The sequence below is a fragment of the Ixodes scapularis genome, unplaced genomic scaffold, assembly GCF_016920785.2.
Source record: "Ixodes scapularis isolate PalLabHiFi unplaced genomic scaffold, ASM1692078v2 PGA_scaffold9__187_contigs__length_104089568, whole genome shotgun sequence".
Taxonomy (NCBI): domain Eukaryota; kingdom Metazoa; phylum Arthropoda; class Arachnida; order Ixodida; family Ixodidae; genus Ixodes; species Ixodes scapularis.
Window position 1 is genome coordinate 6,550,189 of NW_024609884.1, and position 27,078 is coordinate 6,577,266.

Below are 27,078 nucleotides of genomic sequence, written 5' to 3' on the forward strand. Positions count from 1 at the left end.
ACTGGGAAACAGAAGCCAGATCGATACGTATCGACTGGGCGAATTCGAAGTCTGCTTCCGTCCAAAGAATGAGGAAAGCGGCGCAGCATCTCCCGCTTCCTGACTCTTGAGCTCCTCGGTGTGCTCCGCAATCCTCCCTTCTCCCCTTTCCCTTAGCCTTTCCCCTCACCCCCCACTGCCGACACCGGCGCGCAAATGAATCCCGCTTCGTGTTCCCCTCCGACCGAGGTCCTTTCCGCCTCAGCTCACTTCCCCGGCCGTTCCCTCCGCGCGCAGTCTCCCAACTATCATGCACTCGCCTTCCCGAGGAGGGAAAAGCATACTTCTAATTTTATAACACCCTTATCGTCGTAGCCATTAAAAAAAAAAAAAAAATATTCCGAAAAGTGGAGTTCCTTCGAATTGAGGGGGGGGGGGGGGGGGGGGGGGCGCCCTGGGAACCTCTACGGAGTGTCGACCGTGGAAAGGAGGGGTGAGAGGGGAGACAAGATTAGTATGGAGGACGAACGAGCTCCGAGTAACGAGACAGAACATAAAGAAACTCGGAGAGAGAAAGTATACGGTCAAAAGCACAAACGTGGGTCATTATTTATCAGTGCTGAGAAAAAGACGAAGCAGCCAGGGCAGGCTCCAGGGGAGGACGTATCGTTGAGGGAGCGAAGACGACGGGGGGAGGCTGGAAGAAGCAAAAAGGCCGCATAGGCGAAATGGACGGTGCCGAGATTAAGCGACCCAAAGAACTCGACTGAAGGGCCACGGAGGGGAGGAAGGGGGGTGACAGTTAGAGGGCGGCGCGCCCGAGACCGGGTCGGCACGGAATGTCTGACTAATGCGGCAGGCTGAATTCCGGCACGACGACCCGAAAGGACGGGGAACAGCTGATCAAGCCCCACGACGAGCACGACCAAAATCGAAAATATTCACGCGACGAAATACGGTTATCTTGCGCACATAGAAAACAGGAAACCCGTCCATCGGTGTGTGTGTGAACGTGGAAACAGGCAACGATAGGAGACCTAGAAAAGGGAGAAAAAGGCAACGAGTATATATTTTCTGTTTGTCTCTCTTCTAGCCTCTTTTCTGTCGCTTCAACTATGCGCCGCTTCTTTTTTTATTGTCACCACAGTCCCGGGTCTTACCATTATGATAAACTTACACCACCTCGCCTGCTCTTAAAAATTTTTGTTTATTTAAGCGATATATATGCAGTTCTTTAGCCACTCTCACGTGCGCTTGATATGCATACGTGGGTTTCGAGATGCGGATCCCTCAAATAGAGAAGTAGAAGGTAGGGGTTTCTGGGGAGTTTATCGCATTTATTCGAGTTGAAGTCGCCGCAAGTGTGGAACGAAGAGCATGCCGACCGTGGCTCGGAGGATAAGAACACAACTCCCGAGTAACAATCAGTAAACACGCCCTTTGCTACCACCCAAAAAGCTCCGCGCTACGTGTCCATCGTTGGAACCTTCACACGCAAAAGTCAGCTAAGCCCTTCTCTGGATACATCCCAAACACCAGCATGGTACGCTTATGGAGGCAACTGAGAAATCAAATTTCTCCCGACGCGCGTGCTACAGGCGCCTCCTTCAAAACAAGCAGACCCCTAAGCGGTCTTGAGTTTAAAAACAAACCCGGTAGCGCACTCTCTTCGGTGCAGCGTGGTCAACCATCGGCTCATCCGGCTCCCACGGACTGCGGAAGTAGACGTGGGCTACGCGGCCGGTTCGTTCGACTCTCCTCGAGCCCGCCCGAGCGCTTCACCTGCTTATCCCCGGCCGAGGCATTCGGTGGTGGCGGCCAGACTCGGCGAGGCTTGGCCGGCACGCGCGGTCCGACCCTCGCGCGGCTCACCCGGGCGTGCGACTCTCGGGGTCGCGTGACCTTCCGCTCGTAGGCACGCGGCCAAGAGCTGTCGCGGTTCGAGCATCGATCGACCGGGCCTCGGGACCTGGGAATTCAGACGTCTCCGCTGCCACGACTACGACCAAAGGCACGCCACTAGAGCCCCCCTCCTCTTCCGGGGTCCGCTTCCACTGCCCGTCTCGGTGCACACGCAGACGGTGGACAATGGACGGGAAGACCGCACTCAGCTGTCGCTAAAGAGGCTGTCACTTGGTTTAGCTCCTCGAATCTTTAATAAGAGCTAGAAAAGAAAAAAAAAGCGCAAAAAGCAGAGGCGAGAGGAATAATAGTTAGGTGACGAAATTCAGACTTTTTTTTTGTTTTACGTCCGATCTTTGTTGTCTGAATGCATCCGTATACGCTGGCAAATCCACTCCAGAATCAACTCAGGATATGCCCTCTTCGTTTCGACTTCGTTGTCTCTGAGACAGGCTTCCTTGCCTCTGTGGAAAGCACGAATATCTAGAGGTTCCTTCTCTTCCTCCTTGCTACTTCTATCTTTTCTTCTCAATCTCTGTTTTTAGGCAAAACAAAAGCAACGCTGCCGATCCCTGTAAAGTTGCATTTGTCTGTGGGCGCCCAAAAAGGATAGGTCGTGATGAACGGGCAAGATAGATGTAGGACTCTGCTGCCTCATGTTAGATGCTATATGACGATATGTTAGTATAGGTTCTTCCATCTGTTTTAGAAGACACTATACTTAATCAGACGTAAGATCGTGACCTTTACTTTGTATTGCTTTCCTCTGACACACTATAGACATACATTGAAACATTTTTAGACTTCCACGAAACTGTTACTCGTGTCCCAATACGGTACCAGGTATTGTTCGTCGCTACTGCGCATGCGCGCCAGTACCGTAGACGTAATTGACCTCCTGCTTATACATCTCAGTGTAGCGTGGAGAACGGCACCACCGTATTCGTCTTCGTAGGAACAACCAAGTAAAAAAAAGAAAAAAAAAGAAAACGTAGATGGCATTAGTTTTTAACTTACAAATAAATAAAAATACAAGAAGTCAATAGGTGTTATTTTGAAGATGAGCGCATCTGGTCGGCCTTTTTTAAATTTTTATAACGAGTTTACTTGAGACGGTGGATGCCAGTGTTTCAGGTTATGTTGTAATGGTCTCGAAGGTCCCTATCCCGCCCATGCATCCAAAGGGGTCCCGAAGTGGGAACAAATGACGTCACACACGCCGGAGTGTCACGCTGTCGGATGTCGCGATCCTGGCGGTCGGTCGTAGAAACGCAGGCGAAAAGCACGAGCGAACGAACGCGTGTGTCGCTGTCGTCACGGCGTCCCAACTTCCGGCTGCCGAAGCTTCCGTGGACTGCCACACTGGAGCGCGACCTGCAGGGGAGCAGGCGTCTGCCACATACACCTCAGCTGTTAGGACGCCGCCAGGATCGCGACCGGCGACAGCGTGACACTCGTATGACGTCACAAGGCGGAAATCAGGGGTTTTTGGACGCGGTCAACGCACCCGTCGGAGACCCGTTCCAGGCAGCATAGTAATAGTGCACTGACGGCTTAGGAAACGCAGGACGTGGCTGGTCCGGAGCGTCTGATCACAGCTCCGTAGCTAACGAGGTTAGGGAACGAGCCGTACTAACGCGGAAGACGAAGCAAGAAACAGGCGCATGAAGTCAGTCACGCTCGGCGGTTTCCCAGCTGTCAATGATCCGAGTCAATTTACCGGCCACGCCAAAAAAGTAATCCAAACGCACGGTGAGATGCTGAATGAAAAAAAAACAACAACACCAACAGTGCTTTCGTTTTGCAGCGGCACCAAGACTAGCGTGTTCGTGCACGATCGACGAGAACAAGTAAAACCACGTGCATTGGGGTAGGAAGAGAGACGAGTGAGAAAATTACAGGTTCCGCCGCTTCGCAGGTATACCGCGGCTCGAACGAGCATGTTCACTTAAAAACAAAAATATATATAAACTATCGCTTGATAGTAACTGCGTTTTTAACTATTTGTTAGGAACAGCAAGGAGTATGTCATGATCGTGAAAAATGCAAATCCGACCGCGGAAGAAGACTTGAAACTGCTCAGGTAAGGCACTGCAGCGGTGTAATCTTGATTTCCTTTTCGCGCTCCTCCACTAAATTTTTCTCTCACTCTATGAAACATTATTTACATGTAAGCATTTGATGTTTTCTTTATACGGCGCCAGCGTCACGAGGCACAGCCAGGGACTGATGGCCAGAGCAGAATAAACTTTACGTAATCGGCAGTACCGTCTCCGTTTATGGAAGTAGAACACAAGGAATCGAAACATAATGAAACGATACGTTAGCTCATACATACCTCATTCTGAGAAAATCACCTGTGTGTTAAGTTATACAAACTACAGCTTGAGGATACGTAATGCTCACGACATACATTATTTATTATGTACCCTGATCTGACTCAGGTTTGCTAAAGCTGGTTGCGGAGTACTTCACGATACCGCCATTTCCGGTACGATACTTAAGTACACCACTTCACACCTTACTAAGACTCTTTATCAGTAAAACATATTAATTCTAACGTGTAGCCGCTGCAATATCTTTTTTCTCTTACTCGCCACGGAGAGTCTGCTCTCTGGCAAGCATTCAATGTAGGGAACTTTAATCATGTACATTTTATAAAGAAATCAAAATATTTGTTATCTCACTGGATTTTAGTTTTTTTTTCTTCATACCAGCATATATTTCATACATACATTTAAAATATTTCGTAAAATGATCATGCAAAAAAAAAATTTCAGATTTTGTAAAAATCAAGGGACAAAACTCGTCTCAATTTTTAAAGGCCACTCGTTTTACAAATCCCGGACTTGGGGAAAAAAATATTTTTACTCCGTTTGATCGATTGTTAGAACATGCGCTCCCACTTTCGGATTTCGAGAGCATCAGCACTATTGTGGGTAAAGATTGATTTCACACTTGAGACTCCGTCGTAGGAATGATTTTTTTAATCTACCGTTCAATGCGTTCTAGTATAGTCTCTTGATTTTGTCTTAATTCAAATGTCACACATTTGTTTACGAGCACTGCTGGCTTACGCCATTAGTCGTAAGCGGCGCCATTCAAAAGTTTACCCTTAGTGTCACGAGATTGTCAGGTACTCGAAGTCCTAGACGCGAGATTCCAAAGGGCAGCTGGCCAGAAAGTTGCGCGAAGAGCCGCGCACAGAGAGAATTAAACATTCACGCTGCCATACCTTAAAAACGCCTTGAAAAACAAAAAAACAAAAAACGCGAGCTATCTTGGCGGGATCCGCCTGGCGTAGTCCTGAAACCGGGGGGAGGGGGCGGGGGGGGGGGGGGGGTCGTTAATCAAGCCCGTTGTTGTAATTAGTCATTCAGCTTTCTCTCCTACAAACAAACTTCCTTTGTTCAGGCAGGCGTAACGGGCCTTCTCGCGAAAAGCATCTGAGGCAATATACAAAAAGCGGACAGACATCGCAGGCTGAAACGCCGAGGAGTAAGACTAGGAGAAGGCCACACAAACAAACACACACACGGACACACATCCATAGCATAAGAGAGAGGCAACACAAACGAAAAGTGAGAAAGGAAGATCCGAAGAGGTCAGCTTCATTAGGCAGGGATTGCATTCCCTCCGCGCTGCTTATATACCCGGGCGAGTGCGCGCCTCCCCGGAAAGTGTCGGGGCAGAAAAGCTCATAAATAGAAAAGGAGGAGCCCCCCACTTCCGAACACGGTGCTTAGGCCTGTCGTGCTCTGGCCCCGGCGACAGCGCGGTGCTGCTCTATGAGAGGCCGCTGAAGCGACCCGGCCGAGATTCCTCCGGAACCACTCGTGCGGATGCACTGGCTTCAGAAACCGAGGAGTTGGGAAGAAGAAGCGCTGACATCGTCCAGAGAGCTGCCGAGGTTTGTCAGCTCCAGCAAACAGGCTGCTTCCCCCCCACCCCCACCCTCGAGACCCCAGGATGGCTCTGAGGCATCACTCCGTTAGCGGAAGGGGAATTAAACGCCAAGTAATTCCCACCTGTTTCTTTCAGCTGCAGCGCTAGCGGGTCTGACTGTGAGACCTGCAGACAGCCGTGTCGAGGAAAGCACCGAAACAAGCACGAAAAAACAAGAAGAACAAACAACGACCGCCGGTTAAGATGCGTCGTACGTCAGCGGCCTAGGACTCCAGGGATGCACTACCGTCTCGGAAGGCCTTATGGGTTCCCGAGGGCCTTCCATGTCCGCTTCTTTGCTAGATTTCTGGTTACTCTGCACGCCTTGCGAACGAGAAGTAGAAATGCCGGTCTTTTAGTGAAAGAGGAGTTACCCTATTCAAAAAGAATATATATCAGCCGTATACCTTTGAGTGACGACGACGTGGAATTCGGACAACCGGCCCAAGCGCATGGAGAGCCTTTTCTTTCCAAGTAAACGACTATGCCCAGTTCTTAGTGGAACAACGTGTACGCTCAGCTACGTGAACTGTTCCACCGTTAGGGCTCAAAGCATATGCTGTCGGGTAGACGGAACGAGCGTAGATGATATTGCAATACATTCCGAATTTTGCTTCGAGGAACGTTTAGCTTATTTCGTTCCTGTTAGTCGACATTCGGAGCTCCTTATTTGCAGTCCATTTGTATTGCGCAGGCCCTTTCTGTACCCAGTGGAGTCCTGCAACTCTCTGCATTTTACAACTGCGTCTACCGAAGTCATAATTGGCGATTTTTAATCTCCGTGGGTTTGCGAATCCATGTGGATTCCCCGGGAACAATGTGCTTTAAGTGTAACTGCATTGCTTGCGGCAAAAGTGCGTGTTAGTTCTATCGCCATCCGTGTGCCCAAACGCCACAGTCGAAATGTCGAAATCATTGCAGGTTTTCAACGTTAAGAATTGACTATTCCTTATATAAAATTGATTTAAGAAAAACGGTAAGCTTAAATATTAAACTAACAGCCATTACAAAGTCTCAAAAAGACACATAGACGCGGGTAAAGAACGAAAATAGAAACTCATAAACAAACATGATATGACCGGATTTTCGTAATTCTTGATGCATGCGACGTTCCCACTCACTCGTTCCAATGACAAACTCGAGGCTCAAAAAAAAAAAAAAAAAAAAAGCAAATAACATAATATAAGTATCTCACAAGCTCAAGATACATAACGCCCCAATCACAGTCGCATCACCTTGAGAATTAATTCGTCCACTCATTCATCGCCAGGAAACTGGGTAACGCCAATTTTCCCTAATAAATTGACGGAGAATTCCAAATGCTCGATCGAGGAGCGACATCCTTCAAAGAGGGAACATAAAAACCGCGACAAGCATGTAAAAGTGCGAAAAGTAATTTCAGTGCGTACTCCCCTGTCTCACTGTTTAAAGCGGTTCCCGCCAGAACAAGGAACGAGTGTGAGCAGGGCGTAATTACCAACAAAAAACAAACACACAAAAAAACACCCACCCACACGCACGCACACGCAGATACATACACATAGACCCCACAAACGAAAGATATAAGAGCGCGAGAAAATAGCACTCGACCTTCCAATATCCAACGTCCCAATTGGAAGGCCAAGTCCTTTGCGCTCACCGCTGTGTCCTTTTGGCGGGCCGTAGGACGTTAGGTGATCTCCGAGATTGCGCGGGATGGAAAGGGGGCGGACGCCTTTGGAACTCGTCCAGACACCGCGAGTCGCTGCGAGCAAAATTTCCCTCAGGAGGCTCCGGTCGGCGGACGCCATAAACGTCCGCATTGCCCGACTATTTCTTCGGCGACGGAAAGCGAGGGGGATGTCCGAATGACTGTTCGTTTCGGCTGGTTTGTGAAGACGGGGGGTGGTGCGCGAACACAGCCGGGAGAAAATAGGAGCACGGACTGGGCGCCCGCGATTGCGCAATGCCGGCCGGCCTTTGTCCTTTTGCCGAAGGGCAGACGCCGGGGCCGTGTTTTTTGGTTCGTGGCTGCTCGAACGATGCGATCAAAAACCGCCATGTATATAAAGGAGAGTCGTAGAACAACGATAAGTATGGCAATAATTGCGATAATTGTACGAGACGTTACGCGCATACAACGTGAGAACGTAGATCCATAAAGTTTGCGCGCGTGCTTGCACGAAACCCGTCAGCCAAATTCGCTAAAAGGGTCAAAAAGCCTGGACGCTAGTCTATGCTATAGGTTATAAGTGCCCAACATTTGCCGACAAAAAAAAAAAAAAAAAACCTTTATTTTTGCTTTTTCACATAAGCCAATGAAAAGAAAGGCCGCCTACTGGTCTGCTTTAGGTATTTTCAAAACGTGCATCTGCGTCGGATAGCGCGCACTGAAGTATAGACGCTTTGCACACGCGCCAGATTACAGCCGCCATTGCTGACCTTCTCTTGTCTTACCAATGTGCCGAGCCACTGAAGCAGGCGTTGATGCGTCTCCACAAATGACAATGCTAGGGAGAAGGATATAGTGGGAACTAAAATGGTAATAAACTGTCCTGCTGTGGTAATGATGAAGTGAAGTAAACAGAAGAAGAGGAAACAAAAACGGAAGGTCGGTTATGATGGCGCCCATGCACAGCTGCTGCAAAGCGTCTATATGTTGGTGTCGGAACACTGTGGCGGGTTCAGATGCTTAGACGAAGGAAACGAAAAATTACTTTTGGGATGCGTAAAAGGCGCAAGCACTAGATTAACTTCAAGTTGATTCACGGTTATGCAGACCTATTCCCCATAGCACTCTTGCCGACTCTAAATCTCTATCAGTTGATAATATTGCAAATTTCGCTCTCCCGGTTAATAAATCATGCGAGTCGCCACGAGATTTGAAGGGCACAAGACTTGCACGATTTGTAAGTGTATTATTTTTATCGCTGGAATTTCGGCTTTTGAAAATCCATTGTCTCGTGTGGCACCGCTTGGTGCCGGACCTAGCCCCCTACAGAGTCCATTGGTACCTTGTCAGGCGACTTCTGTTTTTAATGCGAAAGCATTAACTGTCCCAGGGATCGCAGCTGGCGTCGTCTCTAACCGCGAAAAACGGCACCTAAATTCCGGCTGAGCGAAATGAGTAATAAATTCCCATTGGCTGGGGCTCGACATAGTTCCAAGGAACGCCACTCCACAGAAAAGCCCGTTTCCTGGCGCTGCGGCCCGCACGCCGGTGGCGTGGGGCAGGCACGTAGCCAGTATTTTGTTTCGGGGGGGGGGGGGGGGGGGGCGCCCATGACAAAATGCTGTATGAGGGGAGGGGGGGGGGAGAGGAGCCCCAGCAAAATGAAAGATCTCGAAGGGGGGGGGGGGGGGCAGGCCCCATGCCCCCCCCCCCCCCCCCCCCGGCTACGTGCCTGGCATGAGGACCGGGGGGGGGGGGGGGATTCCTGTCCGTCTGCCTGTGCCCTATACTGTTTCAAGTGTGTACGCTCTGGTTTCAACCATGTTGCGCCACGGAGGAGCGGGGCTCGCTGTCCGCTGCGTGTAGGAATGCTTTGGCATTCGTACACGTACAGTCTTAAGTGCCCTCCTGTAATTTTTTTGTCTAATTTGTGCCACTGGACTTGATTAATTCCTTGTCGACTTGGAAGAAGAAAAAAAAAGTATGGCAAGTTGCCGGGCATTTGTGTTGCATACGTGAAAAGTTCCAGCATCCCCTGGGATCAGGTCACGTGACCTCAATTTTCCCACTAAATTTAGCGGGGAAACTGAAATGGTGTGTAGGTCACGTGAAATCAATTTTTCCCGCTAAATTTAGGGGAGAAAATAAATTGTCGTATAGGTCAGGTGACGTTAATTTCCACGCTAAATTTAGCTGGAAAACTGAATTGGTCTTTAGGTCACGGGACGTTACGTTTCCCGCTATATCTAGCGGGGAAATCGACTTCACGTGACCTATACACCAATTCAACTTCCCCGTTAAATTTAGTGGAAAACTGAATTAGTGTGTATAGGTCTGTGACGTCCCTAATGCAACACTACGCTCGTTTCAATATGGGACGTCAAGGCCACGGCTTCACGAAATGTGGCTTCAGGAAATCCGGAGAAACTAGTCAAAGAACGTTTCACGTTAAAAAAAAAAAGACTTATTGATTGATTGATTGGTTGATAGATTACCAGCAAAAAATACAAGACAAAACATACGCGCGCCTCTCGTGTCTGATAACGCCTGCCACGCATGTTCAAACCTGCCAGCACGCACAGGATCAAAATACCTCAAAGCCGGTTCGACCCAGCTAGAGCCGTATCTAGACTCAACGAACTCTTGTTTTTCTTTTAAGTATTGTTGTTATTTAAGTATTGTTGCCGAAGATCGTATACTGCAATTAGTGAACTGGTGAGTCTCGCTGTGCTGCCCTTCTTCCCGCGTTCCGCAGGCCGCAACCAAATGCCCCCAAAATTAGGTCGGGCCAAAGGGTTAGCTGGGAGCGGCGAGGTTGTTCGGCGTGGCTGACTCGCGCTCGTTCCTTTATTCCCGCCGACAAACAGCCGATTATCCGCACACGCTCTCGGATCAGTGCAAAATTGCCGCGCCGCTGCTTTCTTCCACAAGGTTAAAAGAAAAAAAAAGTAAGTTGTTCAGCGCACGCGCCCCCATCCGCCGAGGCGTGGCCTTAATCAATCTCTGTCAAACTTCAGGTGAGTTTTGTTCTCGATGCTGCTTCACCCTCGAGCCTTATTTCCAGCTCACCTCCCTCCACCTCGCCCGCGCGCTGCGCCGTGCCGCCTTTCTTAGTTCCGACGCCCTACCATTCTCAATCTCGGATGTTTTGTTTTTGTCTCTGGGTGTATGATGTTGCCTGCTTTTAATGCAACCGCTTCATCCGTACCTATTTTTTTTTTTTTTCATTCGTAATTACTCGGTCTCTTGGTTTCAAAAGTTGATTCGTTACAAAGCGAGAAAATAAAATAACGCTAATATCCCGGTATGGAGTAGAAGCACAGAAGCGTCTCCATTCTTTCTCAAGGTTCTCGTCTCGCGTGTGCTCTTTTTTTATTTTATTTTTCCGGAGTGTCTGAAAATTTATGTAGAGGGGAATAAAAAGGACTTAAACTAGCGCAGAAAAGCTAGCGCCATTTTAGGGAGAAGATAGGGACCTGATTCTGCGCCAGCGAAAATTGAAGCAAGCATTAATTCACACGTAGCGGATAACACTGGCTTACAGAGTGCCGCGAATAACCAAAAATCTACCAGCGTTCTTTCAAAGAAAGACGCTCCAGGGTAGAAATAAGTAGAAATAAAAAAAGAAATGAAGAAAGTGAAGAGGAAAATGTTGTTATTATCTCTTCAGACTGCTCGGAGCGGAGTTCACAATGAGCGTTTTGTTTCATTTTTTCTATGTTTTTTTTTTGTCATTACAAGGAACTATGAACCGTAGATGGCAGAAGACCCACCACCAGAAACTACAAGGCCCTGCCATTCTGCTCTCTCGAGCAGAAGTTTGCCTAGGATGAGTTTACTCCCTCATATTTTGCTCATTGATCTTCCCTTCCTTCGTTGTTGCTGAGCTTTCTCAACTTCTATGTGTGCCTGTGAAGACTTCGAGCTACTTGAAGGTGCGGCCCCATAACCATGAAGATGGCGAGCACATGCAAAATGCGCATAAGCTGAGAGACATACGACACTTGTAATACAAAGTAGCAGATGTAACAAAACAGACCAAAGACGTCTTCGTGACTTCGAAGGCCGTTATGTATTCGATTGCATCTTGACGCTACAGGTGACACGCATACATTCCCAGAGGTCCCCCAGTGTATCCGGCACCGTGATACACCCTGAACATCCATCATTTGTCGTCCTTCGATCAGTTTAGCCAAAGGGAAGGGCAACTGGTAATGTTATAGATAGCATAGCCCCGAGATAGTAGGCAAGCAAAGGACGACGCACACACACGAAAAGTCACCTTTGCATACCTGGAGTCTCGGGGTTGCGTTATGTCTAATCATCATCATCATCTCGTTTGCGCCTTGACTTTTTGTTTGCTAATCTGATGTTCAAATGGTGATATAATTTAACTGAAATAGGGGCGGCACCGTTCTGCTGCTGAGACTGTGTAATCTTTGGCTTTAGCGCGATACCACTTGCCGGCCTCATCGGCTAGCTTGGTTCGAGGAAGACCAATGAATCGTGCTTCTGTACATCGCGGTACAATATACGTGCCGGAACCTCTGAACAGTCTGTATCATGACCGCATCGCGTTAGTTAATAGCGCTTACAATCTCGTTGCACCTGCTCATTTACGCAATCTAATCACACGCAGCTACAGCGTAGGGGATTGAATTGTTGCATTTAAAGTTACATATTTTGTTTCTGACGTCCACTCCGGCGTTTCTTGGTGTCACTGCACCCAACGCCACTACTGGCTTCTGCCGACACCTTGTAGAACACAACTCTTCATCAATATCAAAACAGTATTGAGATCTTGCTTGAAACGATACAGCGTTTCGCCTGGCCTTGGATAAATTTATGTTACTCAATTAATTAGGCACCTCTTGCAAGAAGGCTACGAGTACGTTTTGATGAAAGCGCAAAAAGTCCATATGTTGTTACCCGAATAAAAAAAAAACGAGTATGTTAATGACGTCGTCGACACTGTGAGTGACCTAGTACCTATTTCCGCGTCAAAAGTTTACTCGCATAGGCTATACTTCCTGAAAAGTCACAAAACCTAAAACACTTGCCAATCCTAAGCAACAAAAAGTAATCAAATCCCGTACTTCTGCCGCACAAACCGAACCACTTGGGCGTACATTGTTTGAAAATATCCAATGTTAGGTCTTGCGATCGGCGGCGACAAAACGAACGTGGCTACGCTCGATACTCCAGACGTGCTAGCTGTCTCATTATATACAGCTAGAAAGACACAGACAGTAATCATCATCAAAAAGCATGATCGTGCGGCAGGGATACAAATATGCAATTCGTGCTGGATGTCGTCTACTCTTCGGCGGTATCGGAGCGAAGGGGCATCAAATTGCGCGGCGGTAAATGATCGACTAGCCCTCTAACACCTCACCTGGAGGCAGTTAAAGGGTGAGATAAGTCACGTGGGACCCTCGGGCGGGCGGTTTTGAACGACCGGCTATCGCAACTGGGAGAACACGAAGCAGCGACGCACCTAACGGCCCCTGGAGTTTCTCAATTGAGCCCAGAGACAAGCTAATCAAGCCTAAGCACTTTGGCTGGTTGCTGGGTTCCCTCGGGAGCGGCATCAATGAATTAGGGCAGCACAACCACGACCGGCCAGATTGCATCAGTGAGTCGGGCCCGCGGATGGAGACTTTCTGCGTGTCTACGAAAAACGTGACTTGTTAAAGGCACCGCTCGTAAAGACAAACTTCATTGGAGAACCCAGAAAACTAAAGGGATCGCAGACTGAAAATAATTCCAGAAAAAGAGATCCCGGGACTACGTGATCACGATCGCGATTTCGCCCACGACAGCGAAAACAGTGCACTTCATGGAAAGTCTCGGGGTGTTTTTTTTTTCTTCTGTTTTTTTATCTTGTCCGACCTTTGTTTGTCCGACCTTATTTGTTGTCGCTTCATCACGGACTCAACCAAGCTATTTTGAACGAGTTGTGCAGAACTATTTGTGGGAGCGTGGTACTATAGTTGCGTAGCCGAATTTGGTCACACACACTCATGAGACGATTCCCAAATAGGAACTCTTACAGCGTCCCACTTCGACGTGATGTTTATTCTTACTACGAAAAACTTAGGACCAAATCCATACCATTAGTTTCTTGCTCCGGTCGGAAATATTTTACGTTTTCTACACTCTGTAGGTCAGTACCCACAGGGAATATATGCTCGCTTGAAGTGTTCCACACCTAAGCAAGACGGCTCAGGGTCCGATTTTTTTAACCGATTTAACCTAATGGGCACCGATATCGATATATATATATATATATATATATATATGTTTCCTAATTTTCGTCACTCCAGGGGTTCTCTTTTTTCCGTTATTATACAGAGTGTTTTTTTTAAAGAATGACGAAAAGTTTTTGAAAAAGGAAACTGCAGTTAGGTTTGGTTTTTGTTAAGCCTGGGGCTAAGTTGGGGGACATGGGGTCCACTAGCAAAAAGGCGAATATGGTTAATTAGTTAGCTTATTAACGAAAACGCGTAAATGTTTAGTTTTGGGGGCATAGTATAGTTGGAAAATCCGCATTTTTTTTATCGGAAGAGGCACCCTGGCCTCTCTTGTTGTGGTTGAAAACAAACCCATGTGAATGCAGTGAGCTCTTGTTGTGCAGTGTGCAGGCTAAACATCTTGCTCCTCTGGAGCGCGTGAAAGAGAGTCTTCCGACACAATCTCTCGGCATTGACAGTGTTACAGCAGCATTTTGATTCTAGTTATTTATTCGTATTTTATGTGCGAGCGCGTGCCGTCGGCATATGGCACTACAAATAATGGCATCCCCCTTAACCTATTGACACTCGATCGTGGGAAAATAGCCCTAAGCTCCCTGTATGGTCGCCATTTTGGTTCATGGAATGAGCAATTTTTCTCCTTGACCTCTTCATTCTTCGTGAGCCGATCCAAATTTTCGGTGATAGGTAGCTTTATAAAGGCCTTTCTTGAATATGGAGATTTTGTTAACCGTACACCGGCAAAACGAGCGCATATCTTCGCACCGCCTCCACATGCAACGTCGGTTTTTGACGGCATCGAAAAATTATTTCCTGTCCTTAAATACGCAATAACAACAATACAATCGTAAGAGATATGTGGAGATAGGGGCGATGGATAAGTGGGTTGTATACGCAGTGCCAAAATATGCCTATATTGGCGAGGAACGCTTCCAGTACGTCGATGCTTCAAAGCGATCTTGGCGCGCGACTGATTCAGAACGACCCTTTTGAAGCTTCGAAGATTTGAATGGACCGAAATGGCGATTGGGGGCCGCGGCAACATGAGACCGATGCGAGGTCTGATCGTTTGTATGTTAGTATCTGTTTGTGTCCGTCTATACACTCTAAAACAAGCCCGTGCGTCTGCTTTCCCGCACAACACTCGGTGAGCCAATCACCGCAACTTACAAAGGCAGCTCAGCGAATGACGATGCCGAAACATATGTTTAGACCAAAAAACGCAGTCTGAGTTGTGACATTAAGCAATGCAAGCGTCACGCTTGCTTTGCTTAATGCCACAACTCAGACTGCGTTTTTTGGTCTAAAGATATGTTTCGGCATCGTCATTCGCTGAGCTGCCTCCGCAAGTTGAGGTGATTGGCTGTCCGAATGTTTTGCGGGAAAGTAGACGCACAGACGTTTTTTAGAGTGTATTATTTATAAAACAAAACTAAACATAGTTCTTAAAAAAAAAAAAAAATCCGCAGTTTAGGTTACAGTTTTTCGCGGAGACATGTTTGGGGATTTTTACAAAGATTGGATCGACAAATAATAAAAAGTAGTTGGAATTTCGTTTTACCGAATTTCGTATATATCAGAAAAAAAAAAAAATATCGAAGCTCTCTTTTGAATACTTTGAGATTGAGAGTGGGTTGAAAAACGCCACACACGAAAATCGTCAAAACCCACCATCGGCATTTGCTCTTTTTTTGGCATATTTATAGGCTTAAAACTCAAAACCAAGACAAATACCTTTAACGGAATGTATTCTGACTAAAAGAAGGGTGTGAAGAGAACGCGACGCGAGAAAAATAAAAGAAATAAATAATTTTTGTTTTTATATACAGCGTGCTGAAATTGAACGAAAAGTGAAAACCCTCTCTGTTTCATAATTTATTTCTCAGTACTCGTACATCAAAAAAAAGTTTTGCTTAATTTGGAAAGCAATGAAATTTTCTATACGTCGTGTTATTTTAAAAACAAAACTAAACATAGCCTACTTAAAGAAAAAAAAGAATCCGCAGTTTAGGTTACAGTTGTTCGCGGAGGCATGTTTGAGGATTTTCAGAAAAATTGGAGCGACGAATAATAAATAGTAGTTATAATGTCGTCTTACCTACTTGCATATATATCACGCTAAAAATATAGACGCTCTATTTTTTAGTACTTACAGATTGAGAGTGATTAAAAAACGCCACACACGACAATCGTCAAAACCTCGTCGTTCTTTACCGCTTCCTTGAGATTTTTTTTTTCTCAGAAAATAAACATATCAGGACATTAAAATAAAAAGCAAAAGATTGTTCTTCTAAAACATGCGTCACAAAAAATAAAAATCTGTAGAAAAATAAAAAAATACTATTGCATCTCGTTGCCTGAATCAAAATGAAACTACCGATATATATATATGTATATAAATGTGTACAATGCTCTAGTTATGCTTCACCTAACTTATTTTCATCTTATACGAGCTAAAACGACAAAGCAAAACCAACTTATCCTACTTTGTACTAAAAAAAAATCAATTAAAATAAAAGCTAATCTCACACGGAACGAAAGCACAGCGAACTATTTTCAGCAATTACGCATTCTAAATATTTTTTTTTTTTCGGTACAAGTTCAAGCTCACTTGCTTTTACGGATCTGCGCTACTCACAAACAATGTCTTGGTACTCGAAATTCTGAATTTAAACGAGCATTTCAAGCTCCATAATACACGACATAAACGACTTTGAACACAAATACAAAGAAATTAGCCTTAAAGAGGACCAATGCAGTTCCGCTAGAACACAATTAGAAATATCAGACCAGGTACCAAAATGCTATCCGAAAAAACTTAGAACTACTAGGATTCAATTTTGAAATTTAAGCATTTTAAAGCAGAGTTTACGACTAAAAGACTGGAGTTTCGCGTCTCATAATTTTTATGCTGAGCTGCTAGGTTCATCAAACATAAGCCCTCAAAGTTCGTTGCACAGTTGCAAGGATACACTGAGTTATGACAGATTCAATTTGTATAAAAAGACAATTTTCAAGAAAAGATATAAAAATACGTGTGCAAAAAAAAAAAAAAGACGGAACTAGGAGACTGCATGTGTCCTTTATCTATTCATTAGTAAAATCAAAACGCGACTTGGTCAAATCAAAAATCTATAGAACCAAGGAGGTATGTCTCCAAAAATATCAAAAACCTTCGCTTTTTGTTTTTTTATTACGCGTTACGTTTGCGCAGATAGATATCATTATTTGCCCGAAGGTATTGAAGATGAATGGGCCATTCATTTGCAATTAGAACGAATTGCGTTGCTCCCCGCACAAACCCGAGATTTATACCGCGAACATGAGCCGAAGTACAGGTAGCACCGGCATCATTGTTGCGGCCGTGGGACCGCAGCCTTAAGGGTGAACGAAATATAATGATCCCTTAATGCACCGCGGCAGCGGTGGCGCAGCGAAACTGCCTGGTGAAATCGATCTATTACAACACTTCTAACATCGCACGTTTCGAGTCGATGATATATGCCCATGACTTTGATGGCAGGCATGAAAATGGCGGGTTATCAAACAAACTTGCAGATAAAAAGAGAAAAAAAAAAAAAAAGAAACAGCTGTTGTAGATGGGCTGAGATCGGTTTGTTCTGGATCACCGTGTTCTTCACCTATTTCCCTTCGGGCAGTCTCCAAAGAATGCTGACGTTGATGGTGCGCGAGAAGAACTTCAAGCAAGGTCGCAGTGTTCACAGTAGCTACAAAATACGGCAGTTCCGAGGGTCGCTCCCTGGAATTCGAAATGTTTGGCAGATGAGAGGAATGATCTGGAAACTTGGTTGGTACGGGTTTCTTTGCCAAGAATGCGCGTCGTACAGTGCCGACCACTACGTGTCCATTGAATTCGGCCGTCTAGGTTTTTGATACACGATCACTGTTGCACGAGAGGTTAATTGAGCGCACTACTGCGCTTCCCACGCGCACAGAGTCTTTCTAAAAAATTACTGATTTAGTAGTTTTTTTATGACGCTCAACAAGTTTCTAACTGGAACAATATGTTTATTTTCACTAATTAAATAGTTAGTGAACACATTCTAGATATTTATTCGACCATTAGCCTTTCACATTTTGTTCTTCCGGCCGTATAACTCACCCGCACAAACCGCATTAGCGTAGCTTTCACGGCTTTTTTTTTAAATCAAATCTACAATGCCTAAAGAAAACACCCTGTATATTATAGATCCCGCGTGTCCCAACGCAAACAATACTAAAGGAGGTTGCTTACAAAATTTCATTGCAAAATGAAACATACATACTTTTCGCCGCGGAAACCGTTCACACTGTTTGCACAATTTGGCGAGTCAGAAAAAAAAGCAAACAAAGGTAAGTATTGAAATTCGACGATTTGCAAAATGCATCGGTAATGCCCTGGTTTTCCACAGATCTCACGTTTTATAAAATAAACATAAGAGCGAACCCGAGAATAGGGTAGCCGATAGACACATAAGTAAGTGGTCTCTATGTATCCTTAAAAATTGCGCTTTCGACTTGAAACGACCGCAAAATAAAAGAAAGTAAGCGACTTTTCTCGGGCAAAACAAAGAGAAGGCCAAATGTGCTAGCATAAGAGCCGATGCGAAGTGATGCAGCAGGTTCAGTGATGCATCAGATCGCCCAAGTGGCGCGAATTGTGCGAGGCCATTTTTCATCTCGTGTCAGCACGATAAAGGCCCACTTGCTGATGCGCGAAACGCCCTGCCGTATTCCTAGAACCAAAAAAAAAAAAAAAAACATATATATATATATATACATATATATACCGAAAACGCGAAAGCACGCCATAAAGGTTCGCGAAGCGGCCCGACTCATAACATGCTGGCGACTCGTAATATTGAGAAGACAAATATCTCCCTATTAAAACGCCAGTTAGTTTGCAGGAGAGCTAAGGAACGATCGCACTGTTGTTTCCTTAATCTCTGGGGGTTTGATTAGTGTGGAATACACGAACACCGTTGCGAAGAAACAAGCCTGCGTACGCTGGGCGAGGGCGCTGCGCCTGCGCAGAAAGCGGCGTTAGATGAAGCGTCTGGGCATGCGTATAGTCGAGTTGGTATATAGAACGCAGCCTCCTGCAGGAGGTTCCAGGGTGGGGGCCGATGTTTCGTTAAGTATATCGGCCGGCACCCTGAGGCCTTACAGAAATATTAAAGTTAAAAAAAAATAAGCTTCTTTAAAGGGCTTAACTTTTATTTTTTTATTTTTTTTGTAAATTTTTCAACTAATTTTTTTTAGCAATATTTACGCCGTTAGCCGCAAATACGTTGGAGGTCACGGCACGCTCTAAGCCCCGCCCACGGATCAGTGGCCCCGCCAAATACTACTGGATTGGCTTGGCTGCTCGGCTGAACATGCTAAGAAAGTCTAGTGTCTCCCTTTCGCGACATCCGCTGCGTCTATAATTTGGGCACCGCTTGCCAGTCGTGCAAGCAGACGCGCGGCAGCCACTGGCATCGTCTGCTATTTCACCACCGTCTATTGTCGTCTGCAGTGCCTGTGAGACGCGGACACAAAAGCTGCGCGTCGGCGTCCGTTTTTGACTCCGTCCACCTGCTATTTCGCCCCTTCGTCTTAAAAACTTTTGCATAACTTGCAAGGCGCAACCATGAAAGCGGCCTTCTAGCGTTCCATCATGCGCGAGCCACGGTCCAATAGTCCTGTAGCTCTGAAGTTTTGAGCAGCGCCCATCCCGAACAATTTCGAATATTTCTAGGGCGCGATTCGATTGTGCGGTCTTACGCACCCTCGCGTTGCTGAAAGGCGATTTGAAAAAGCCAACACGAACAATACAGCTCAATGGAATGCATTCTAAGCGTTTCGATAGGACGTTAGATCACTAACTGTAAAGTTTTTTTTGTTTTTTTTTTTACGCACATGAACAGATTGTTTTGACAGACGCTACTTTCAAATGTGGCTCGTGCTCGATCGAACGCCACAACGCCGCCTTTATGGTCGAGTCTTGCAGGCGCCAAAGCTGACATTACATGATCACGCTTTGTGGACGCACTCGAGCCCCCTGGCCGAGTGCAACAGGCCCATACAAGCGTTTATAAGTATCTGTCGACGTCCGGCAAAAAGCGACCGAAAGGACTAAAAAAAAAATCAACAAAATAAATATGCAGTCCTTTCAGCTTCTTTCTTTTTTTTTTTTCGCATGGCATTCGCGAGCAAGGTGGGTGAACGTCATATGACGTACAACTAAAACGGGACCTAAAAATATTCGCATTGGCAGCCCAGGTGCACTGCAGAACGAAGAGCTACTTTCCTTTCGAAGCAAAATGACGGGAACAAACCTGGACAAACTTGATGCAAGCCGAACACTCGACTACCTCCATCCAAATAGCTCGCAAATTCTTACCTGTGTAGGTATCTTTTCGGTATTGAAACTATGATTGCAATCACAACGGTCGCACAATTCACAGAGCAGCGGGCCGCGTTTACGGGAACGAATATCTTTATTCAGCATCAACACGCTCAAAGGAACAAATCAAGCCAGATCAAACCAATATAGTTAAAGCGGTACGCTAGGTTTCGACCAGTCCCTCTACCGCCCGCTCATTGGCTGGTGAGATAATTGACGTGTAAAGTGTGCTACCGCACACTTCACACGTCAATTATGTCACCAGTCAATGAGAGATGTAAGCACCTTGTAAGCACGGGGCGTGGCTTAGCGGGCTGCGACCTCAACATTCTGCAGCTAAATCTCGTCTAGGCAAATATTGCTCCAAAAATATTTTTTTAGTAGAAAAAAAAAAAAAAATTAAACCCATTAAAAAGCACTTTTTTTTCGGTTCAGTGTTTCTTTAAGGAGACTTTTTTCATAGCTTACTACCAGCCTCTATCCTCTTAGTGTTTTGTACAGAAACGTAACAGATAGATGAAACCAAAGTATGCCTTTGGAGCACAAATAAGATTGCTCGTCGACTCAGCGACGCGCGACGTGTGCGATTTGTATGAACTGCAACTCAGTGTCGTGGTGGCGTCTCACAAGCGCAAGGAACGCTCGTTGTTTTTCGCAGGCAAAAGTAAAATCAGTAATTTCAAGACCCGAGCAAGATCCGATAACACCGCTTCCCCCCCCCCCCCCCTTCCCACACACACACACACACACTTTTTTTTTCGTTGCCGGTTGGCGACGCTTAAGCGTGAAAACGGTTGCCGTCGGGGTGTATTCGACGCCTCTGCGAGCAGTCCCGTTCGTTTGTCGCTTCAGGGGGGGAACGGGGGGGACCTTCTTTCGGCAGTTATTTTTCGAGTATACCGTCTTGGCTGAAGAAGATGAAGTGCAAGGAGGAACTTGAGTCGCACGGTTTCTTTATTTGGAGTCAGTAAGGTCTTCCCATGCAACCCTCACGTGCGAAAGTGTGGATCCCATTCTCTTCCATGTGCTCTCTCTTCCCAAACGACCCAATGTCGAACAGCAGCTCGATGCCGGAATCTTCAACTACTTCAACTCCCCTAACCAAATTGACGCTTAAGACTTCGACGAAAAATCACTAATTTCTCTCCAGCTGGACTGCATAAGTCAAATTTCTTTAGAATTATCCGACACCTACACCAGTCTTCACGAAGGGAGAGTTTAACACAACATAAACGATGCCAAGCTTCTTCACGGGTTGAAGACTCGTATTTGCGTACCAAACTGGAAAGCGGCCCTGACCTAAATTCATAGGACGACCGCCGTATCCCAAAGAAAATACTCCCGTGTTGCCTTCTATTTGCTCGTGTGGCCTTTTGTCTAAACCTGTGCAGTAAGCAAGTCATCATCTCGCCAACGAGTTCAAACTCGTATTCCTTTTGTTTTTGTTTCGACTTCATAAACATAAAAAAAAAAGTCGAGTGAACACGGACGCGTGACTGGTGGTGTTCCGCCGGTAAGAGGGCACGCGAACTCCAGTTGAAGTAGGTTCAAGTGAGGCTGGCGAGCACGCACGTGGGGGCTTCAAAGCGGTGACAGAAGCTCCGGCGGCGAGTTAATGAGCAAGGAATAGCGTCCCTGCATGCTGTGGTCCGTTTGCTCTACATTACTCATTAGTCAGAGTGTACTTATAATGCTCAGGCTTACATATATAGCTAATCACAAAAAAAAAGTCCCATACGTTAAGGCACGTTCAACGTTTTTACAATGTGCACATTTGTTTCGCCCCTTAGGCGAGCGGCGATGTTTACTGCTGTAGGAAATGGCGGTGCTATTAATTTGGCAGTAATAACACGTCCAGCGAGAATGAATCATAATTTATCCCCATCGACCAACGTTCATAAACGGGTGGCACGTATGTCTGCGCCATGGTAGGTTAGGTGCCCAGGTTAGTTATCTGGTTGGGGCAGTATTAAAATCAAAGAGTGTTTGGCAGCTTTATGAGAGGTTTACAGAGAAAGATATGGCAAGCAGGGTTTTTATTAGTTTGCGTCGCTTTGATCCGATCGTTTTTATTGGGATGTCTTTATAAAAATAATGTGGTAAGAACAGTATCTTGGTGTCACCCTTCCTTTGGTAATGCTAATCTAGAATTACTAAATATTATCACGAAGCTTTGCTCGCGCAAGTGTTTAGTCTAGCTTTACTTTATGTTTTTACCTTCTCCAAAAGTTTGTTCGTCTCCACGGCACGGCTCATGGCTTCTACCGAAGTCGAAAGGCCCCCAATGGGGGCGAACGGGAAGGCTGTAACGGTGCACTCAGTTTATAGAACCCCAGGTCGGAGATGTTTTGTCTTGTGCATGTGTGCTTTTGGGATCTCCACTTCGGAGGTGGTTTTGCTGCGTGTATAACATCTCTGTCTACGAATTTAATTTGTATTGGTCATGGCTGCGCTTGTGAGCATCGTTCGGAATGTGTTCTGTCATGTGTATGCGCTTGTTTTGGGGATGTCCTATTTGCTTTGGGCTCCGAGCCTTTTGATTAGCCTGAAGGAAACCTTCAGTGATTGGTAGCCAAAGTGACTCCAGAACATAGGCGTAGACTACGGGGGGGGGCATCGAGGCTCGTGCCCCCCCACCCCACCCCCCGGGCCCGGGCCATGATCCTTACCGAGACGCTGTTTACGTGCCATGAAACTAGCTTCTAGTAACGGCATGTAAACAAAATAACGCCTACATTGCCTTTATTGACAAAGCATATGGGAAATTGAATCCCAGCGTGCTTTCGGTAGCTTCAATCTCCAGTTCTGACGAGAAGGTAACGCACAGCACCCTCCTCCCGGGAAGATGGAAAGTCTACGCCGCTGCTCCAGAATGCTGCTAAACTCAACATAAGCAGCCGCGAAAGGCCTGCAAAGGTCTTGACTCCTAGATACCAAGCCCTGAACATCACCCTGCCTCTGGAGGCCAACCTGCACGTGCGATCCCCTTCAACTGTGCAGTCTTCCGCCCGCTAACTCGCGAACTTGGGACGCCTTACGGCTGTGGGGGAGTTTGGCTCGCCTGCCTTTGTGTGGATCCTTGTTTGTCGAGATTGGCTGTGTTCGGGACACCTGCTGGAGGTGTGATCGACGAGGACGGCATGCTAGGTCGCCAGAGGTTAGGAGTAGTACCCAAAAAAACTTAATCTCAAATTATATAATGTGCCAAGTGACGTAAAAGTGTTGTTAATTAAATATCAGGACCTCCATTACCGGAGAAAATTGCCTATTTTCTTCGTGACGGTATAACTAAAAATAAATCTGCAATGTGACACTGAACCTGGCGTTTCACGAGCTCACGCCCTGCTCGGTCTCACATTGAAGATGTCATTTTGAAGTAGAACCCATTCATTCTGCACCACGTTATTTGCCGAGATCGACTAGAAACCACCCATTATTTACTCTCCAAGCGCTCTGCGGAAAATGAGAAAAGTGGGCGCCAGGGCCTGTCGAGGCCTACAGGGACTAACCAGTCATGCGTGCGTCAAACAAGACTGAACTCGGGCACTGGCTCCGGAATTCAACCCTCAATATAAACGCACTCGCGTAGCAACAAAAGAACGTGAAACGCCACATACCTGTGTAGGCTGTCTCGGCCAGCCTGGACGACCATGGAGGCCACCAGTGCACGAGCGGGCGACCATCAGCGGAAAAACAAAACCAAAAAAACAAAGAAACACGTGGACGAAGCAGCGAGCTCGACGCCTTTCTTCATTTCTTTCGGGGTGTCTCGGACAGTCAGACAGATGGATTGTTTCTGCTGGTTCCGGGCACAAGCTTGGCCTGCGCTCGGAACACGTTGAGGGGGGAGCGTGGCGGGAGCGTCATCACAGTCAGGGCCACATCGGGTTCGAGCAAGCCGCACGGCTTCTGTACAACAGTGCCCCAGCGAGGCACTCGCGGAGCACGCCATCTTGTCGGGGAGGGAGGTCTTTAGCAATGAGTCATTCAAGTGTCCCAATATGGCGGACGCTCGGCAGACACGAGGGGAGGCTTGGTCGCGTCGTCGGCGCCTGCAAACAAAGGGAGCATGAGTTTGATTAGGATTATACTGATGAAGGTTACTCATCAACAAAACAAAACAACAAAAAATATTTTTGGACCGAGGGCTAAAACACACCCTTTCATAGACAGCTCATGCAAAGTTTTCTTTTCGTGAACAAGGTTTCAGAGGTTACATGAGCCTGAAAAAAATATCTTGCTGTCTCAAGTAACACGTGCAAATAAATACGAACCGTAAACTTCACTGCATTGGTTTTGGTGGAATCGGTGGACCTTTATTAAGTTCACCTTTGACTACGACTGGAGGTAAAAGCTAAAAGTCAGCACCAATCACCTGCCTCTAATGCTTCACCTTGCTCCTCTTGCTAAGTCCCGCGGCCAAGCGGACAGAAGTCACGTGAGAGCTAGAGGCATGGGTTAGCGCTAACGTCTCCATCGCGAACTACCACGAAATACTAAACTAAAAAGTGCAAACAAAAAAGAAAAAAAAGAGAAAAGGGCAGTGAACATATTACAGCACCGTGGTGTGTTTGTCTTATCTTAGTCAGTATTCTTCGCACTATTTGCATTTTTGTCGCAGAAAGGTGCAAGGCTGCAAGCCGAATATGTGCTCAGTGTGATCCTTCTTCAAAGTGCGGCTCTTTAAAATAAAGCGGCGTAAAGTACTTTCGGAACACTTAGAAAGAAATTGCACAAGCATTATCCGCCTTTGTCTCAGGTAAATAACGTACCCCGGAAGCCTCAATAAACTGCTACAGAATATACAATTTACTACTAATAAAACCAGATTAAGCTCAAGAACGTCCCTCATTCTACTCGCAGCCTATAGTGCATGCGCAGGAACTATCAGTAAAATGCCAAAATGAGTCTGAGATTTTTTTAAATGCCCAGCTGAGCGAAACGGCACATAAGTTCCCATTGACTGCAAAGCGGACGTGCCTCTGAAAGAAAACACAAAGAAAAGCAGAGCCACGCAGATGCTTCGTCACGGAAGCCGTTGTGAAGCCGGCGAGGTTCACCGCGCCTGCGCAGTGGGGGAGCGTGATGTCACCACCGCCGGTGCGCCGCGTGAAAAAGGAAGACATGGCGCGCTGCTTGTAGGAATGCGCTGGCTGTAGGAATGCTTTCCCATTCTTACACGTAAGCAGTCTTAAGTGTCTATGTCGAATGTTTTCGTATGACCAATGTGACCATCAGACAAGGAAGAAATAATATCTGCACACTGTCTGTTTCTCTGAGCAGGTGGCTTTTTTAAGCCACCTGCTCGGCACTCAGTGAAGCAGTGGAGATGCTTGGGGTGCATTTTAACGTACCATCCCAGACAACAAAGCTCTCACACGTACTATCAGAATTGCCGTTTCCTCTCGGGTGAAACATTGTGAATTGCCATTCACAATGTGCAATTCACAATGTAGCACAGGGTAGAACATTGTGAATTGCGATTCACAATGGGCAATTTACAGTGTAGCACTAAATAGAACATTGTGAATTGTCATTCACAATGTTCTACCCAGTGCACGCTCACTGCAACAACTAGAAAACGTAATACATGTCTTTTAGATGTACGCACAATTCAAAAGTGCAGTAAAAGCTGGCTGGGGTACTTGAGAATCAAGCGAGGATAAATCTCGGGAGGTTATAGCCCACATTTTGTTAAGAGACGGATGTCGCTTCCGGGTCTAAAGTTCTGTCTCCCGCCCTAAAGTTCATCCAGTGCTGTTTTTCTCAGGTAGATGCACGTACCCGTGCAGGCAATCGATCGATACCGAGGCGTGTCCGTGTTTCAGACGTGAAAAGCGGTGATGTGTGGAAATGGGAAACAGTAATAGTCACGCGACCAAACAAGCTGGACATTTGGTGATGTTAATTAATGCCGCTTTGCAAGAGTTTGGTAGACTTCTAAAAATATTGTGCGCCATTTGTTGAGGATGGGAGCGTAGGGCGCTGTGCACTACTGCTTTACGTCGTCTCCTCCACCGAGGGGCTGCATATTACAATCGGCGCGCCTTCGAACTAGCCCAAACGTAATAAAACAATTGTGAGCATCGCGGCTGAGTAGGCATCCCAGTAGAAGGTAGACTTTGCCCGGGGTCACCATGTTAAGCTACTTAACGTTTTTATCATGTTAAGAAACGCCAAATGAAGTACTAGCGAAGAGCGGATGGAAATGGGTAAGTACGCAGGAACCCCCCCCCCCCCCCCCCCCCAAAGCAAGAAAAAAAAAAAGAAGTATTTTAGGACGAAGACTGACGAGCGTGTTGGGACAGATGTAACAGTAAGAAAGCACAAAACAAACAGAGGGACAAAAACAGACATGTACATGTCTGTTTTTGTCCCTCTGTTTGTTTTGTGCTTTCTTACTGTGTGCTTTCTTACTGTTACAAGTATTTTAGCTAGAACAAAAGTACTTAGAGCGAACGCATTTCCAAGGTACGACTAGCTATTTCTTTTGAAATGTGCTTAGATACAAATACATTTACTAAATAGGTACTTTCTTAACCCCACGCATCTATAAATATTATGGGTTAAAAAAATAAAACAATATTATGCGGCCGATGTCCTAGCAGCATCTTATTTAGAAAACAAAATGGCAGGAAGCCCTGTGATACGTTCCTTATTCAACTCGTTTAAGTAACATAAACGCGTATAAATAATACGAACCTTTTTAATTCGATCGCAAAACGTTTAGCTTCTGGAAACCTGTTTGTCAGTCCTACAGATGGCACCTGATACAATACAATCCGAGAGTATCATTTTTTTTTTATTTTTTTTTTTTTTTGTAGATCGTCCTCTTTGATGTCAGTCCTCAGCCCCTCTGCTAGGTCCGTTCACCTTATCGCAACATGCATACAAACACCCTTGTCCAAGATAAGTAAGACCGACACCATTTTGATCTTCTTTCTCTATCATAATGGGAG

General features: G+C 46.2%; 1 protein-coding gene across 2 annotated transcripts in view; it reads right to left on the minus strand.

The window, feature by feature from the left end:
• LOC8040654 (hemicentin-2) overlaps positions 1-27,078 on the minus strand; it is a 381,503-nt gene that overhangs the window by 47,435 nt on the left and 306,990 nt on the right. For both annotated transcript variants that reach the window (XM_042287164.1, XM_042287163.1), the window contains exon 14: positions 23,737-24,171. The gene's annotated coding sequence lies outside the window, so the exon portion shown is untranslated. The remainder of the gene's footprint in view (positions 1-23,736; positions 24,172-27,078) is intronic.